Genomic DNA, 15,811 nt, shown 5'->3' on the forward strand with positions numbered 1-15,811 from the left:
CCAGGAAATGGCTTAATTAGTTTAAAGTGACAAACACTTCTAAAAATAAATGTTTGAACTATATGGATTCCAAACAAATGTATCACAGTCAGAACTGTTAGAGTGCACTTGTAATGACTGGAACATTAATGCACAATAAGAACATGTCAAACTGTGTTTTCTTAACTAGTTTCTCCCCTCTTCTAAAAAAGAACCTCCTTGTTTTAAAGGGTGTTCAATTTCTACCCACCCTCAGTCACGACGGCTATCATTTTAAGAGCATGCGGACTTATTTCCCACCTGCTTTGTCTCTTCTTTGTCACCCAAAAATGTCTGCAGATGTGACTGTCGATTATTATAAAATAGGGATGCTCCAGTGTGTTTTAGGAACCCAACACAGAGCCTGGTCTAACTGTGATACGTAAACATTACCCAAGCTCAACACTTACTTTTAATGTGTATAAAAATAAACACATTTATGCTTAATTATGAGCTGTTTTGCAAGAAGAAAAAAATCACACTTTATTCGTATATTAAATAAAGTTGTGTCATTCTCATGGACATTCATTTTGCAAAACTAAAAAGCACATGAACAGTGAGATAAGTAGTATTATTACCGAAGAGCATCCCCACCACTGAGGGCCTCTGGTCTCCCTCCTCCCCACCCCACCTTTCAGGAGAGCACAGCCTCCCCAGCTCTCTTTCCACTGAATCTAAAGCAGCAAGTACAGCCAGTGAGATACAGACTCAAGTTGCTCCTGGCACACAAATAATGAACAACACCAATCGAAGGAAGAACGGACAGGAGCATCCTCAGCACTAAGACTAGCAGAAGCCCAGCATACGTACAACTAGTCTACTCAAGTCAGTAATTCCCATCAAGTTTAGAAAACCCAATTATCTCCCTGTAGATGCCTCATTTCTTCTAGACTTTTTGAGATACCATTTTTACCTTCTTCCAGAACCACCGCTGGGAAGCACAACACGAACAAGGGGAAGGGTGGGAAGCCATGACAGTGGGATGACTGGCTTCTCTTCCCCATCCTCAGGAATGCTTCCTGGGCTCGGTCGCTAGTTTAGTCGCGGATGTTCCCTGCAAGTGTCTCTTAATGGACAGTAAGAGGCAGCGGCCACATCTTCCACCAGCACAACGTCAACACCCCGCTGATTTTATCTGTGTCGTATTACTACAGGGCCCTCAACATGAAACTTAGAGCAGTCTGTGTGGTATTTCAAGCAGGGAGTTTTAATTGGGGGATGCACTGAATAAACAGCCACCTCAATGATTCACTTGAACATCGCAGAGTTTTTGTGTTTGTTTTAAATGTTGTTCTAATTGGGTCCCAAATAGTTAATTAAGTATGTACATTCATTATTACCATTATTACCATTCCTAAAAGGGCATATATTGTCCACATAAATATCAAAGACTTTTTTTTTTTATGATCAGGATGATTTCAGTCAGTATCAAGTGAATTCACGGTAACTGGCATGCAGTAAAAGAAGAAAATGTGTTTCTCAATATTTAAAGTTTTCTCACCTGAATTCATTTAGTATTTCATTTATAATAATATTATCTGTACAATTATTGAAAGGTTTTTAGGAATTTGTCATAAACTTTCAGAGGGTTACTTTTTTGACACTGATATTCAGAAAACACGCATATACGCTAAATTCATAAAATCACTGAGAAATTCTCAGCAAATATAAAGTATTGCTTAGGAAAAATATTCCTCTTGGAATTATTTTTATGCTTTATGTAAAGAAGTGAAAATAAGTAAACAGTGGAACATTTTAGCAGCTCCCAATTTTAGGAAAAGGTCATATATTTACTTACAAGGAATCTAGAAGTCAAAAGAATGAAATTCCATCGCCAGCCTGCAAATTAACAACAAAACAAAACCTAAGATGCCATTATTTTACTCAGGCCACTTAACTGAACAAAACAGAAAAAAAAAATTATATGATTTATGATTCAATGGTATACACTTACAGCAATGATCATACTAAATTATACTGGTAACTAATAATATCATAATCCTTCTTTCCAAACATTAAACTGGGGCACATCATAAATCTATCCTTTTTTTTTTAAATGCTTTTCTTCCACATACTAAGCGGTTCAAGCTGTCAGTTCGTTCACATGCATGCTAAGGAAAACAACCAGAAGATTAATACAATAATTGAGAATAAAACAGTGGAATCGTATTCTGAACTAGTACCGACATCTATTCAGAAACTCAGTTAAGATCACAGGAAAAAAATGATTTACTGCGTCATTGAGGTTTTCCAACAAGTTTCCACAAATCGTTGCATCTAGATAGGAATCCAAGCTAATGTACAGCCTCTCAACAATCCTGAAGTAGCATTTGCAGTCTGGGTTGCAGTAAGCCACTGGGATGTCACGCTAATGTTTGTACTGCTGTTTTGACACTCTCCCTAGATGCTCCAACTTCGCTTCGGTGAACTCAGAGCTGGGTATGAATGCCTCAAAGCATGGGTAAAAAGAGTTGTGGTTAAGGCACTGATTTGCAATCCTAAAACTGGCATGAAAAGAGCATGGTGGTGGTGCTGGCTGGACACTCACATGGCTAAAGGCAAAATGCAACCCATAAGAATTCAAGTGTTTCTCTCTCTTGCTCTCATCATCATTTCTCTTCTATACCATAATGGCGTACAATAATTTTATGATGAAAGATATAAATTAGATGGAAGGATCTGCATTTTCATAGCAGATACTCTGTCGGGACGTTGTCTGCTAGGCTTTTAAATGTGGTGGTGCTTATATGTGCATAATGCTGACAGCCTTGGGTTGACCTACATATGTTATCAGAAGATTTAACACTGAGTTTAGTTAAATTTCTTGGAAGTTACTACGAACGTGATGATCCCAGAGCACAACCACAGATCTCTAACCTAGGAGGAGTCTCTGACGGGGAGAGGTGTTCAGCACGGGTAGCAGCTTTTGTACAAACTGCATGTCCCAACACTGACAGAGTTAAGCAATACAACTGCAAAGTCAAATAGCAAGAAGGGAGAGGCATTAAGAGGCAAAGAAAAGACAGAAAATTCGTGTTTTCAGATGAGATCTGTGAGGAGGAGGAGGAGTCCTCTGAGTGGGGAGACATAAGAACCCTCTAGGTTAACAGAAGCCGAAGAGAAATTGATTTAGAAAGAATAGGGGGACCGTCGTGGCGTTGAAGAGTACGTTCAGTAATGAGTCTGATTCTTGGAAACGCTGATCTGCAGGTGGAGCCGATACCTCTGAGAGTGACACGCACTGTAATTTCCTCAGAAATGGAGCTACTCCTCACCCTTACTGAGATATCTACGCGACACGGTTTCAGAAGCCATGTTGAGTTGTCAAACTGAGGCAAGAGGTGAATTTAGAAGTCTCAGGAACACATGCAAGTGATGGAGTGTGAAGAGAACACTGATAGCCACGGTTACGCGTCCCAGATCAGACTCAACAGCAATGTTCGCATGTGAGAATAATACCATTGCCTTTCGTCGGTGGAAGGCAGCTTGCTGTAGCTGTACACTTTGTAAAGATGTCGATTAAAAAGTCCCTGAGAGAGGCAGAAGATAAATAAAAGAACTTGAAAGTATAGATCATTTGAAACTGTTGCAAAAATAAGGAAATGGTGCTATTTAGTGACAGTATCTGTTTTAACAAACATTAAGTAGGAAGTTGATGTATCTCAGTGGAGTCACTGTTGGTGTCAAAATCTTTGCTTTCACAGTCAAACACAGCAGTGACCTTACATAGCAACCCGGTGTAGGAGGCAGCGGAAGGGGCAGTGCTATGCACTCTGAGGATGCTTCCCACAGTCCCAGCCATAGAGGGGAGGCAGGGCAGACTGGACAACCACACAGCTCTCAGCTTTACACGCTAGAACACACGTGAGCCCCTCTGTCATCTGTCCTTGAGTTTCCTATTCTCACAAAGAGGACTTCTGACTTCTCACCACCCCACCTCTCAATCTTTCTCTCTTTTCTGGCTTCCTCTGTTCCAGGTTTTCTATAGAGGTTTCCAACACCAGCCTCACTACGTAGCCGGGCTGACCAGCCTCTTTAAAATAACCCTCAGTTCTTCTCACTGGAGTCTGTGCTTCTGTGTGCTGAGAAATTGAGTCCTTTTCCTGACTGTGTTCATTTCTCCACCTTCTCACTGACTCACATCCTCTAGCCACCCCTTGCACTACACACCCACGCACCCAGACACCTCTTCTCACCTGACCGGTCTGCTGTGCCACAGAGCAGGAGAGAGAGAAGGTGGCCTGTGTGTAGTGACTCAACGTAAATAAATCATTCTCAGCCAGTACTGCAAATATATATATATTCCTTGAGTCTAAATTATTCCAGAACTGCACTTTAACTTTTATCACTCTGGAATGAGGCACTTTAGCCCATCTGAGTTTATATTCTGTTCCAGATTTATATTGCCTAACCTTTTGGCACATAAAGAACTGATTCAGAGGGAACATTTGTGAAATACAGAAAAGAGCACAGTCTATCCGGGTCTGTGATTTGTCTTGATTGCTTAGACTGTTTCCATTTTTTTCAAAATTAACAGAACGGTGCCTGGCATCTGCCAAATATAGCTCTGACAAACAGGAAGGCTTGATGAAAAGAAGCTGGCACGTGTCGAATACTGAATTCATCGGGGTGACTCTGTTCTGTTTAGACAGCGTGATGCACAGATCAGCTGGACTCCCGTGTTAGGCGCCTATAATTACCTTCAATTTTATGTCATCCTTGTCAGGTTCTAGGCTCCTACCCCTCCTCTGCTACTCTCGGCCTCCATGGCCCCTCATTCACCAGCTCTCCTGCACCTATCTGGTGAATTTCCCATTTATTTATTCATTCACCTTTCTATGTACCTCTAAATTTGGCATGGGGGGATTAATAAAAAGGCATATTCATACTTGCTTTTTATATAGTAAGGTTACAATCAAATTGTAAATCTCAGGATCTTTTCTCATGAAAAGTTTAACAAAAAATCATAGCAGTCTACGAGTAAATTCCACATGAATGATATAGAGCTACAGAAGTTAAGAGAACTTACGGATCATTGTGATTTATAGTAATTCATTCATTCAGTCAATACAAACTATATCGGGCACTGGGCGAAATGCTGGGAGTAGGAAAGTTACCAATGAAATAAAATAAAATAAATAGACCACATATGGTTTTCAGTGGGAGGGAGACATGTCTAAAGTGAAGTAGCAATGAATGCCAAGGAAAAAAAGTGATGCAAGTGAGGGAAATGAAAACATGTGGGGAGCCGTTTTCACTTTAGATGAAATGGCTATAAAGTTCTCACAGAGAAGGTAAGATTTGAATAAAGACCCACACACAGTGAGAGGGTGAGTTATGTGCGTATCTCAGGTAAGAGCAAGAAAGATCTTGAGATGCCTCCTCATTTCACATGACGTATTTGGCATAAAGCACTGCCAAGGAAGGTTCTTTCCTAAGAAAGATAATATCAGCCCATAGACTTTCAGGCCAGGGGTTGGGATTATGTTACTGAGTTAACTGGGGGCAGGAACTGCCACGCTTCCTGACTCAGGGGGCATGTCAGCGATGGTGCTGGACTGGACCCCTGCCCTGGGAGAAGCTGACAATGGGGAAGGAGTCAGCAACAGGGGCAGCGGCGACAGTGGTCAGAGATGATAAGCCTGCTCTGAGCAACTCTGGCCCGGAAGTAGGGCAAGTGGTCTAGTCTCAGCAGTGGGACCAGCAGGGGACGCCGAGATCCAGGCAGGTGCATACAGTGGTCCCAAAACACGTGGATTATATACCTCGTAAAAACTGGGCTTGGGCATCCTAATGGGCACTGTCAGCCTTCCTCACAAGTCAGCATTGCTGGAAGCTGTAGTTACATATTCTAGAGGAATGACAGGGGACAGAAGTTGGCCATAAGGCATTTATGACCTGCCTCTTCTGTGTCTCCTACAATGTAACATGCACTGTAATAAAAATAGTGAAGCATTTGGCCAACTCTGTTCCTTCAATCCTGTCTATCTGCCATGCTATCCTCACCTGAAAGATAAGGTTATTAGAACATGCTCTAATTGCTTTACCAGTTCATACTGAGAGAAATATTACAATACTTATGACAAAATTTCATAGAATTTTGTGCTATGGTGGTGGGTTTCACTGCTCTACCTAAATGGAAAGAAGAGTATTAAGAGCTATTTCTGACTTGGGGCAGATCACTTGATCTTCATGCATGCATTTTTTTCTTTATTAACTATCTGCAAATGAGTTTCATACGTACAACCTGAGAGGGCTTTTGTGAAGTTTATCAAGGTAATATTTATAAACTTCCCTAAAATCCCTAGCTGAAAGAGAAAATGTCATGTAATATTACTTGTCTAAAAGTGAGACCTTTTGTAAGCCTTAATTATAATTTTAAATTCCCTTATATTAAGGAATGTGAATCAATCAAATATAATGAGCAATGACTATTTGCACATTATAAGCCCTTTCAGGCCAAGAAGTGAGTCACTCGCTTCTTTTTTCTTCTTCCACAGCAGATAGCCTTACAATTGTTGATGATGGTGATGACGGTGTACCACTGCTAGTTAGTAGCAGTAACCATAAAACTGTAACTGTCTAGATCATGGCATACACCACTCACCTTTCTGGGAATTATTAGCAAGCAGGTCCCGTTCATAGTTTACTGACTGGGCTCAAGGTGCAGGTCAGCATCCTGCCCTTCACCTATAAATCCCCTGGAGGTTTAAGTTTCCTGCCCTTGTTAATAAAGTCTACTCTTATCATCAAATAGAATTATCTTATTTGTTTAAGATCTGGTGGCATCCAGTTGGAAATACAGTTACATGCCCCGGAGTAACGGGGGTATTTTGGGGGAAACGTTCTGAAATCAGCAGGGACACAAATCATCTTCTACAGATTTCTGTCTGAGTCTCCGGCAGCTAGTCCATTATGTGACACGTGCAACAGTAACTACATATGGACGAGTGATGACATTTTTTTGTCATCTCTGTCTTGTTGGCAGGATCAGGCCATGCACAGAGGGATGTTTCCCTTTAATCCCTTCTTAGATTACTGTCTCCAGGTTTTCTATCTTTAGGCATCATACATAACGTAAGTCTCTCTGTTTAGTTCTGATACTCATTCATTCATTCACTTATATTTTTTCCAGCTTTACTGAGATATAATTGACATATAACATTGTGAAAGTTTAATACGTATAGCGTGTTGATTTGATACATGTATATACTGAAAAATGATTATCACAGTAAAGTTAGTTAACACATCCAGTCATCACCACATGTAATTAACAGTTTCAGTGTGTGTGCTCACATTTGTGGTGAGAACACTTAAGATCTACTGTCCCAGCAATTTTCAAGAATATAATGTGGTATTCATAACTATAACTACCACACTGTACATTAGAGTCCCCAGGACTTACTCATCTTGTAACTAGAAGTTTACAGCCTTTGACCAACATCTCCCCATTTCTACCACACCCCGGCAACTGCCATTCTACACTCTTTTTATGAGTTTGACGTTCTAGAGTCCACAAATAAGTGAGACCAAACAGCATTTTTCTTCCTCTGACCTTTTTCACTTAGTGTAACACACTCAAGGTCCACCTATGCTGCCACAAATGGCAGGATTTCCATCTTGTTTATGGCTGAGTAGTATTCCATTATATATATATAAAACTTTCACACTATGTATGTATATATATGTATATACGTATGTGTATATATATATGTACATATGTATATGTGTATACACATACATATATCACATTTTCTTTTCATCCATCCAGAGACACTCAGATTGTTACCATGTTGTCTTGGCTATTGTGAATAATGCAGCATTGAACATGGGGGTACAAACCATCCTACCTAAAAGTTCAATCTCTTATTCCCTCTCCTGCTTTACTTTCCTTCATAGCACTTACTTTCAATGTAGTATTACATGTATTGGTTTGTTTTCTGTATTTCTGCATGAGCCACAAACTCCATCTATGTAGGGGCTACTTTTTCTACTATATCCGACTCATTTAAATAATTTCTGGCAGAGAGTAGGCAACCGATTCCTACTTACTGGAGACTCAGCTAAATAAATGAATATGTATAAAGGTAAACATATTAGGACAAATCTCAGGTTGAATGATTCAAAAATAAAACCTAGCATTAAAATCTCTCCCTCATTCAATCTTGTACTTTCTAAATGGGAAAAAAAAATGGTGAGAAAAAGACAAACAAGGAGCTAAAGCATTAAGCCAGTGAAGGCTGAAGACTGAAGGCAAGAGAGGAGAGACTGTCCTGTCTTATTTGAATGTAAAGCTTTAAGGAATCTGAGGTTGTTCTCACTGAAATGCATTGTTGTTTGTAAGGAGTAGAAATTCTTGCTTTTCAACTCTGATTAAAAGATGGGCTTCCTGCCATGCCCCAAGATCACCAGATGAGATCTTTGTTGGCTAATGGGAGGCAAGGCGGTTGGTCCATAAGCCAGTGCCTTCCTCGGAAGACTCCCTGCCTCTGGTTCCCTGTGGGCGGAGTACCCCAGCTGATCTCAACTGCCCTGAAGCTGCCCGGGGAGGAAGGCTGATCACTAAGTGGGGAGGGCCCAACCATGTGCTTTATAGACCACAGACGATGGCCCTCAGGAGCAGGCTGGCAGGCGGGACTGACTGCAGCGCGCTGATGGAACGTGCTCCTCGCAGCTCAATCCACACAGCAGTTAAACGGCCCCCATCCCGCCCTAGGTGCCACTTCTGGATTTTTTCCAAAGGAGGGCGAGTTGCTTAACCCAACGACAGCATGAAGTTGCACAAACCCAGCACCGCTCTCTAGGTCAGAAGTGTACTGAGTTCACAACTAGTCTTTTTGATGGGAATCATAGAGTTTTATAACCAATTAGAAATTATTTTTAAAATAAGATGCTTCCTTGCCAAACAGTAAAGTTATTCATGATGTTGTAAACCTTCCAAGTACATTCTGACAAGTTTATTTATTGAAAACAATCAGAAAACCCAGAAATGCGATTGCTAATATCTGAACAGAGCTTTCAAAAGACAGTTTTCACTAAGAAGCCAGGTGAAGTTTCCTTTTCCAAATTTCCAGAAGTACATCATAATTTTCTAATTAATGTGTGATTTTTATAGTTCACCTATTTTTTTTATCTGTACTATCCTATACGTTAATGAATAAAAACCACTTAGTGCTGTGGTAGTGTAAATTTGAATACAATAATAGTTCATTAAAAAGTGAACCACTTTCCCTTTCATCTCAGGAAAGTTAAAAAAATGTGCCTTTCAAAAATGGATAGGTAAGGGCCTGTTACACAAACCTGATGTGTGCTCTACATACCTGTTCCTCATATGTGAACATACTAAAGTGTAAATGCACCAATGATGTATGTCATGTGTCTTATGCTTTCTGTATGTACTAGAACGCTCGATCTTCACAACACCCTTGGAATTCTTATCCTCTTTGCAAAGGAGGCTACTGCGACTCGGAGAGTTTCAGTAATTTGGCTACAAACATTAAACGAGTGGTAAAGTTGGAACTGGGTTTCCAATCATGTCTGGCCTTCTCTCTGCTCCGTGTCACCTCCTTACCACTGCTCATCGTGTCTCTGGGCCTTTTCTCCCAGCCCTTCTGTTTGTGCACGTCACCCATGTTGGAGCGATGCTGTGTCACCTGGGCCACACTTTTGATCCTATAATTCACTTAAAAATGTCCTCAAATCCCAATGTCAGAACATACAGGGATGAAATTATGCAAAGATGCATAATGCTGAGTCCTCTCTAAAACTCTGAACTATGAAGAATATTGTCTAAATACCTACACGGCTATCTGTAAAACCAGGAATGAAATCAAACATCTAACAAAGACACAAGGGATAAGATTACTCTCAGCACGGTGCGACACAAGGGAACTTCTCACGGCAAAGATTCAGATGACTAAGCAAGTGTTCTTGTTTTGTGTCTGATACCCGGATACAAAATACAACTGTTGTATCTGAGTTTTCTAGATGTGCTGATTGAGAGAATGATATTCCAGAGCTATGTTAATAGTCCAGGATAGGAGTTGGAAATCACATGGAGCTACTGAGCACTTGAAATGTGGCCGGTCTGAACCGGGATGTGCTATAAACATAAAACGCACACCAGATTTGAAGACATCATACAAAAGAAAAATGTAAACTACTTCATCAATCACTGTTACACTGACTGCATACTGAAATGCTCTTTTGGATGCATCCAGTAATACGTACTGCTAAAATTAGTTCACTTGTTTCTTCTTATTTTCGAAAACTGCTACTAAAACATTGAAAGCTACACATGTGATAATTGTGTATTTCTACAGGACAATGTCAGTCTAGAGAATCGCAAGCTATCTAACACATAACTGTTGTTCCTGCCAGAGGGCAAGATGAGGTTTACGTCTGTGAAAGAGACATGGGAGCATGCATCTGTTTAAGTAACAAGCGATTGGAAACAGAGAACAGCATCTCTGAGAAAGGTCAAAGATGGGGAAAGTTAGTGTGGTCAACAATAGCTGGGGAGGACTGATGTTAAGGGTGCAAGAGAGCCCCTGGAGGGGCTTGAGAAGGACAAGGGAGAGGATACAGCCACGGTCAGAGCCCAGCTAAGGGAAGGGAAAGAGAGATGAAAAGATAGCACAAGGGCGGAGAAAACTTGCCTTATCCGTGAGCACAGAAACAACAACTACTACTAAGAAAGGAGGTATGTTTTGTTGTTTTTTCCTGATGTTTTCTTAAGATCTCACTCAAACGTTGGCAAGTCAAACATGTGCTATTACAGGAAGCCATCTGACCATTGCCTTTTTAATTCCTTAAAAGGCATAAATTTGCTAGTCACAACTCAAGTTCTCACTGCCTCCTTCTCTCTTCTGAATTCCATTTGCCCTTTTATTTCTACAAAATCACCCATTCTGAAACAGCTTTGCAAATCATTACAAGCCTCCACTGTTGCACGGCTCATTGCTCTACGCATTTGTCAAAATTTCTGCCAGCAGAGAGATAACCTAAGGACAAAAAAATTAACACATATAAATTCATGAATGATTCTAGTTTTGGCCAAGAAATCAATAAGAAAAATAAGTCAATTTTTTAAACTTAAATTAAAAAAGACATACCCAGAAGAGGTGTAACTGATAATCTGGCTTGTTTCAATAAGAACATGTGCTGAAACCATATGTCAAAGAGAACACCAGAAACATCCGTACGAAACATTTTGTTTTTAAATCTGAAATCAAAATGGTAGAGTGAAAGCTATGTTTTATTCTACTTGGAGACAGTTGCCTCATTTATGTGAAACACTGAAATAGCGAAGTTGTTTCTGGGTTATTGGACCCTTAATCTTGTATATTAATTCAGGTAATGCACCACTACTTCTATCTTCTATTTAATTATTTTTATTTATGTACCATTAAGCTCCATTTTCATTACTTTTGGAGTACAAAAAGAGGACAGACCCAGGGTACTTGGGCAGTGCCATCACCTCATTTGCAATCCTCAGAAGACCCTTTGCTTGGTGGGGAATACAAATGACAGTCCTTGACAGTCTTTAAAAGCGGTTTTTACTTCTTTAATTAGGAGTTGCAGGCAGGACCTTCTGCCTGAACCTTTAACATTTTCAGATACTTCTGCCTCACTTCTCGGCTGATTCTTCCTAAGTTTGCACTGAATACATTCTTGATTTGCAAGAAAGCTGCTTTCAGGCCCTCTCATATTCTGCTATAATCCCTTGGTAATTACAAAGTCTCTCTCTGCAACAATAGGCAGGTCCAGGAGGAATTCGGTAGCTATGCCTCACGTGGAAAATTGGACTTGGACATCTTGGCAGAATTTGCCTCCCAAGAGCCCTCAACTTAGAAAACAGTCCTGTTAGAAATGCAAAAAACAGAGGAACTCAAAGATTACGATGACAATAACTTTGTGGCAGTGGAAAACACTGGTTAAAGTAAGGCACACCAACTTTCAAGGAGATACTTCATAGAACAGTGGATAAATCCTAACTATAGAAGGTTCAGTGCTAGGATAGCAAATTCCAAACTACTTAACACTCTGATATAACAATTTCTCACCCTTACCCATTTCAAACTCTGGGGAATTTGTACACCCCTCCGCCTCTTTGCTTTCCTATAATTATTTGTCCACTTTTTCTTTTTCTTCCTTTCCCCTTTTAGTCACTGCTATAAAACCGTATTATAAATTCTTTCATGCCACAAACTCAAGAATATCAAAATAATAAATCTGTAATTACTTTATTTTTGGCCATTTGCAATTTACCCTGTTACTAAGCATCAGCAATTGGTCGTGATGATTGATTTAAGTTTTGTAACATGTGGCTTTTATTTCTTTTCCCTGCCATAAATCACAGCAAAATAAACAGTTCACAGAACTTCATTACATTAACTTTTAAAGTTCTCATTCACCAAAATAATGTAAAATGTCTTTGCCTGGTTTTGTTCTAATGACAAATACATGATACATTTTCTGCAGTTATCTCGGACATCAATTTTTGAGATGTCATAGGCAGGTAGTGAGAAATGTGTGGCTTTTGCCCTATTATGCTAAAGGAAGTTTAAATTTGCTCAGTAATTCAATAAAGGAATTGTCCAAACCAAGAGAGTAGAAAGCTAAGAAATGCTACTTCATGCTTTGTGCATCTGCATTTTTTTAATCTTTCCAGTTAGACAGAGAATTTTTGAGGAACTGATGAATGCTCTTTTCTGCCCGAGCCAGCCCAACATCTACGCACTGAGCATCACATATGATAACTGTTTGCTTCACGCTTTCTAATAACACTAGTAATTCGTATCAGTGTCATTTCTAGGCCAACTGAAAATACATACAGAAAAATAACAAAAATATACTTATTAAAGGATAGCGCACAGGCAGTCAGGGATAAATATTACTGAGGGATTTCCAGAATGTTTTGTTTCTGTTTCACGGTAGGATGAAGTGAACATAGGCCTTTTCAAACAGAGCAAGCACTAAGACGTAGTTCAACTTCATCTCATAGTCCCGAGAATCTCTGACAGGTAAGCGGCATGTCAATTCTAACATGAACACTGAACTACATGGACACATATAGGGTTAGGGAACTGGACCTCATCTGGTCATTTGGAGCTCCAGAATTTCCAGGGTACCCCAGCACACTTTTCAAGGAATCACAAGATACACTGCAGGATGGATGCTACAAGTCCTAGGCTGATGATGCTCTGGCATTTATCCAAACTGTAGACTCTGAGATCAAAGGAGACCCGAGGTATAGACTCTCTACAAAAAGAGAGAAAGGAAAAGCCAAATGACATCCCTTTAAGTCACTTATGTCCACTTGCACCATATGAAAGAAAACAATATAGGACTAAATCTCAAGCAAGCGTAGAGCTGGGGAAAGAGTTCAATGCCATGATTAAACTTGGAGAAACAGAATATAAACAGCAAAGCAAATGACTCACAACAGCATTTATATACTCAGCCCAATAGGCTTTTCAATAAACCATTCAAGAGGGGGAAAGCATACAGAAATCTGTTTCCTTGGCAAAAGCTTGTTAAATCTCCTAAAGCAAGTTTTTGCTTTACCCCCTGCTTCCAAAGTACTCAGCTCAATCCTACAAATTGGTTGAGGTGGGTGAAAAAAATAAAATCAGCTCTTTAGGTCCTTGTAAACATTTCACTTTTATTTTTAGAAAAGAGACTGTTTTTCAAAAACTGCAGATGTGCGGAAACTAATATCGGAAGTCTCCCGTGAACTGTTTTACACCTTACTCCATCAGCGTGCCCTTGGAATCAAACAAACTGGATGAAAAACACAAACCTCATAGCTTCAGATACTCAAAAGCTTATTACAGTTGAAAATGAGCAAAATATTACATCCACCAGGTCTATTAGAATAGAGAACAGACCTACCTTGGGCTCACATGTAAAAGTAACCCCATTGCAGCTTCCAGAGGCAGGCTAGCCTGCGCTCTCTACTACATGGCTTCCCATTTGACCGACACTTTAAAATAGATCCTCAGCTTTCCGCTTAAATGACTAGTTAGAAGAGAACAAGTAAAGTGTTTACTTGCAAGAAAAAGAAATCTTAAATATAGAAGAGAACTCAGTTTTAGTCAATATTCCCATTCATGTGTAATGATCACAGTCCCTCCCAAAATGCTGCTGGATTTTAGTTAGACATTCAGCACTGCTGTTACACTCAGCGCTCCCAAAACAGGCGTGGAGACAGCCTCTCAGCTTACCAGAAGCACAGAACACATGTCTAGGCCAAGTACACGGGGAACTCACGTTCAAACAGTAGTTTTTTCAGATGATCTGAAAGGGAAAAAGTGATGGAAATCTACGCACAAATATAGATTTGGGACAGGCAAGGCTCCCGGCTGAAATACAACCTTAGAATCTTTCTTCTAACTTCTCTGACTCCACAAGGAGAATTTCCAGGTTTTGAAAAGGAGTGCCAAAAAAAAAAAACAAAAAACAAATGAACTTATATATAAAACAGAAGCAGACTCATAGACATAGAAAACAAACTTATGGTTACCAGGGGGGAAGCGGGTGGGAAGGGATAAATTGAAAGTTCAAGATTTGCAGACGCTGATAGGTATATATAAAACAGATAAACAAGTTTATACTGTATAGCATAGGGAATTAGATTTGATAACTTGTAGTCGCTTATGGTGAAAAAGAATATGAAAATGAATATATGCATTTTCATGTACGACTGAAAAATTGTGCTGTACACCAGAAATTGACACAACATTGTAAACTGACTGCTGACTACTTCAACTAAAAAAAAAGGAATGCCTTCCTTTGATACATTTTCTAAACACACACATACTCTTATACACACTTTGCCAAAGAAGCATATAAATGATAATATATAGAGATCACATTATTGGCTGCCCCACTGTACCCAGCTCTGTGGTCAGTACTGTGAGCAAAATAAACATTGCTAAGAATCATCCTCAAGACTGGACCTTAAAACGAAGCCAGAGTTACTGGACTCCTATCTCTGCTCTTGCTTTTTCCTGTTTCTGAGAAGTTTCCTTCCTTCTTTCTTGATTTCCCCTGGGACTGAAGTTTGTTATTAAGGCTTAATAACTCTGGAATAACTCTGAACGTATTCCAGTCACACAGTAACGTAGATTCTTTCAGTCTCCTCTATAAAGCTCATTTTTCCAAAAATTTAGGTTTTTTTAGAATATTTGCTTTTGGGGCTCTTTCAAGGTTTTCAAATTGTTTTTGCACATGGACATAAACTCAGCCCTTGAACTAACACGAACAACAGGAGAAATAATGTTCTAATGGTGGCATGTTACATTCTGCACGCTACTAAATAGAAAACAATGTTTAAATTGGGAGTACATTCCAAATATTTCATGTTGTGATGAGAAAACTGACGCTTAAGGGACTAAATGATGGTCCTAAAATTACTGAAAAAAACAAGAATCCAATAAAGTTTTTGAATCCCAGGTCATATTTCTTCTGTTATATTATGTTCCCATTTATGGTAATATTTCAAACAAATGCAGCACATATTTTTTATCACCGGGTAATTTGTTTATGAAATTGTATTTCCATTAAACAAATATTCTCTCCATGTGCTGGGGTAGAGGTGATGTGCTTTCTGTTAAAGTTTTTCTTGATGTACTCAAAGCCATTTCTCAAATATGTTTGAAAGTGACCAGAAGAAAACAGATCTTTACCATGAGCACTTCACGAAAACCACAAGGAATATATAGAACTGTAATCACCATGCATAATTTCTTAAAAATTCTAGTAAACTAACATCTATGAACTTGTTTAG

General features: G+C 39.5%; 1 protein-coding gene across 1 annotated transcript in view; it reads right to left on the reverse strand.

The window, feature by feature from the left end:
- The window catches only part of TENM3 (teneurin transmembrane protein 3), a 1,525,061-nt gene that overhangs the window by 1,273,430 nt on the left and 235,820 nt on the right, over positions 1 to 15,811 (reverse strand). Inside the window, exon 5 of the mRNA XM_072950498.1 lies at positions 1,817 to 1,857. The gene's annotated coding sequence lies outside the window, so the exon portion shown is untranslated. The remainder of the gene's footprint in view (positions 1 to 1,816; positions 1,858 to 15,811) is intronic.

The sequence above is a fragment of the Vicugna pacos genome, chromosome 26 (assembly GCF_048564905.1).
Source record: "Vicugna pacos chromosome 26, VicPac4, whole genome shotgun sequence".
In the NCBI taxonomy this organism is placed as follows: Eukaryota; Metazoa; Chordata; class Mammalia; order Artiodactyla; family Camelidae; genus Vicugna; species Vicugna pacos.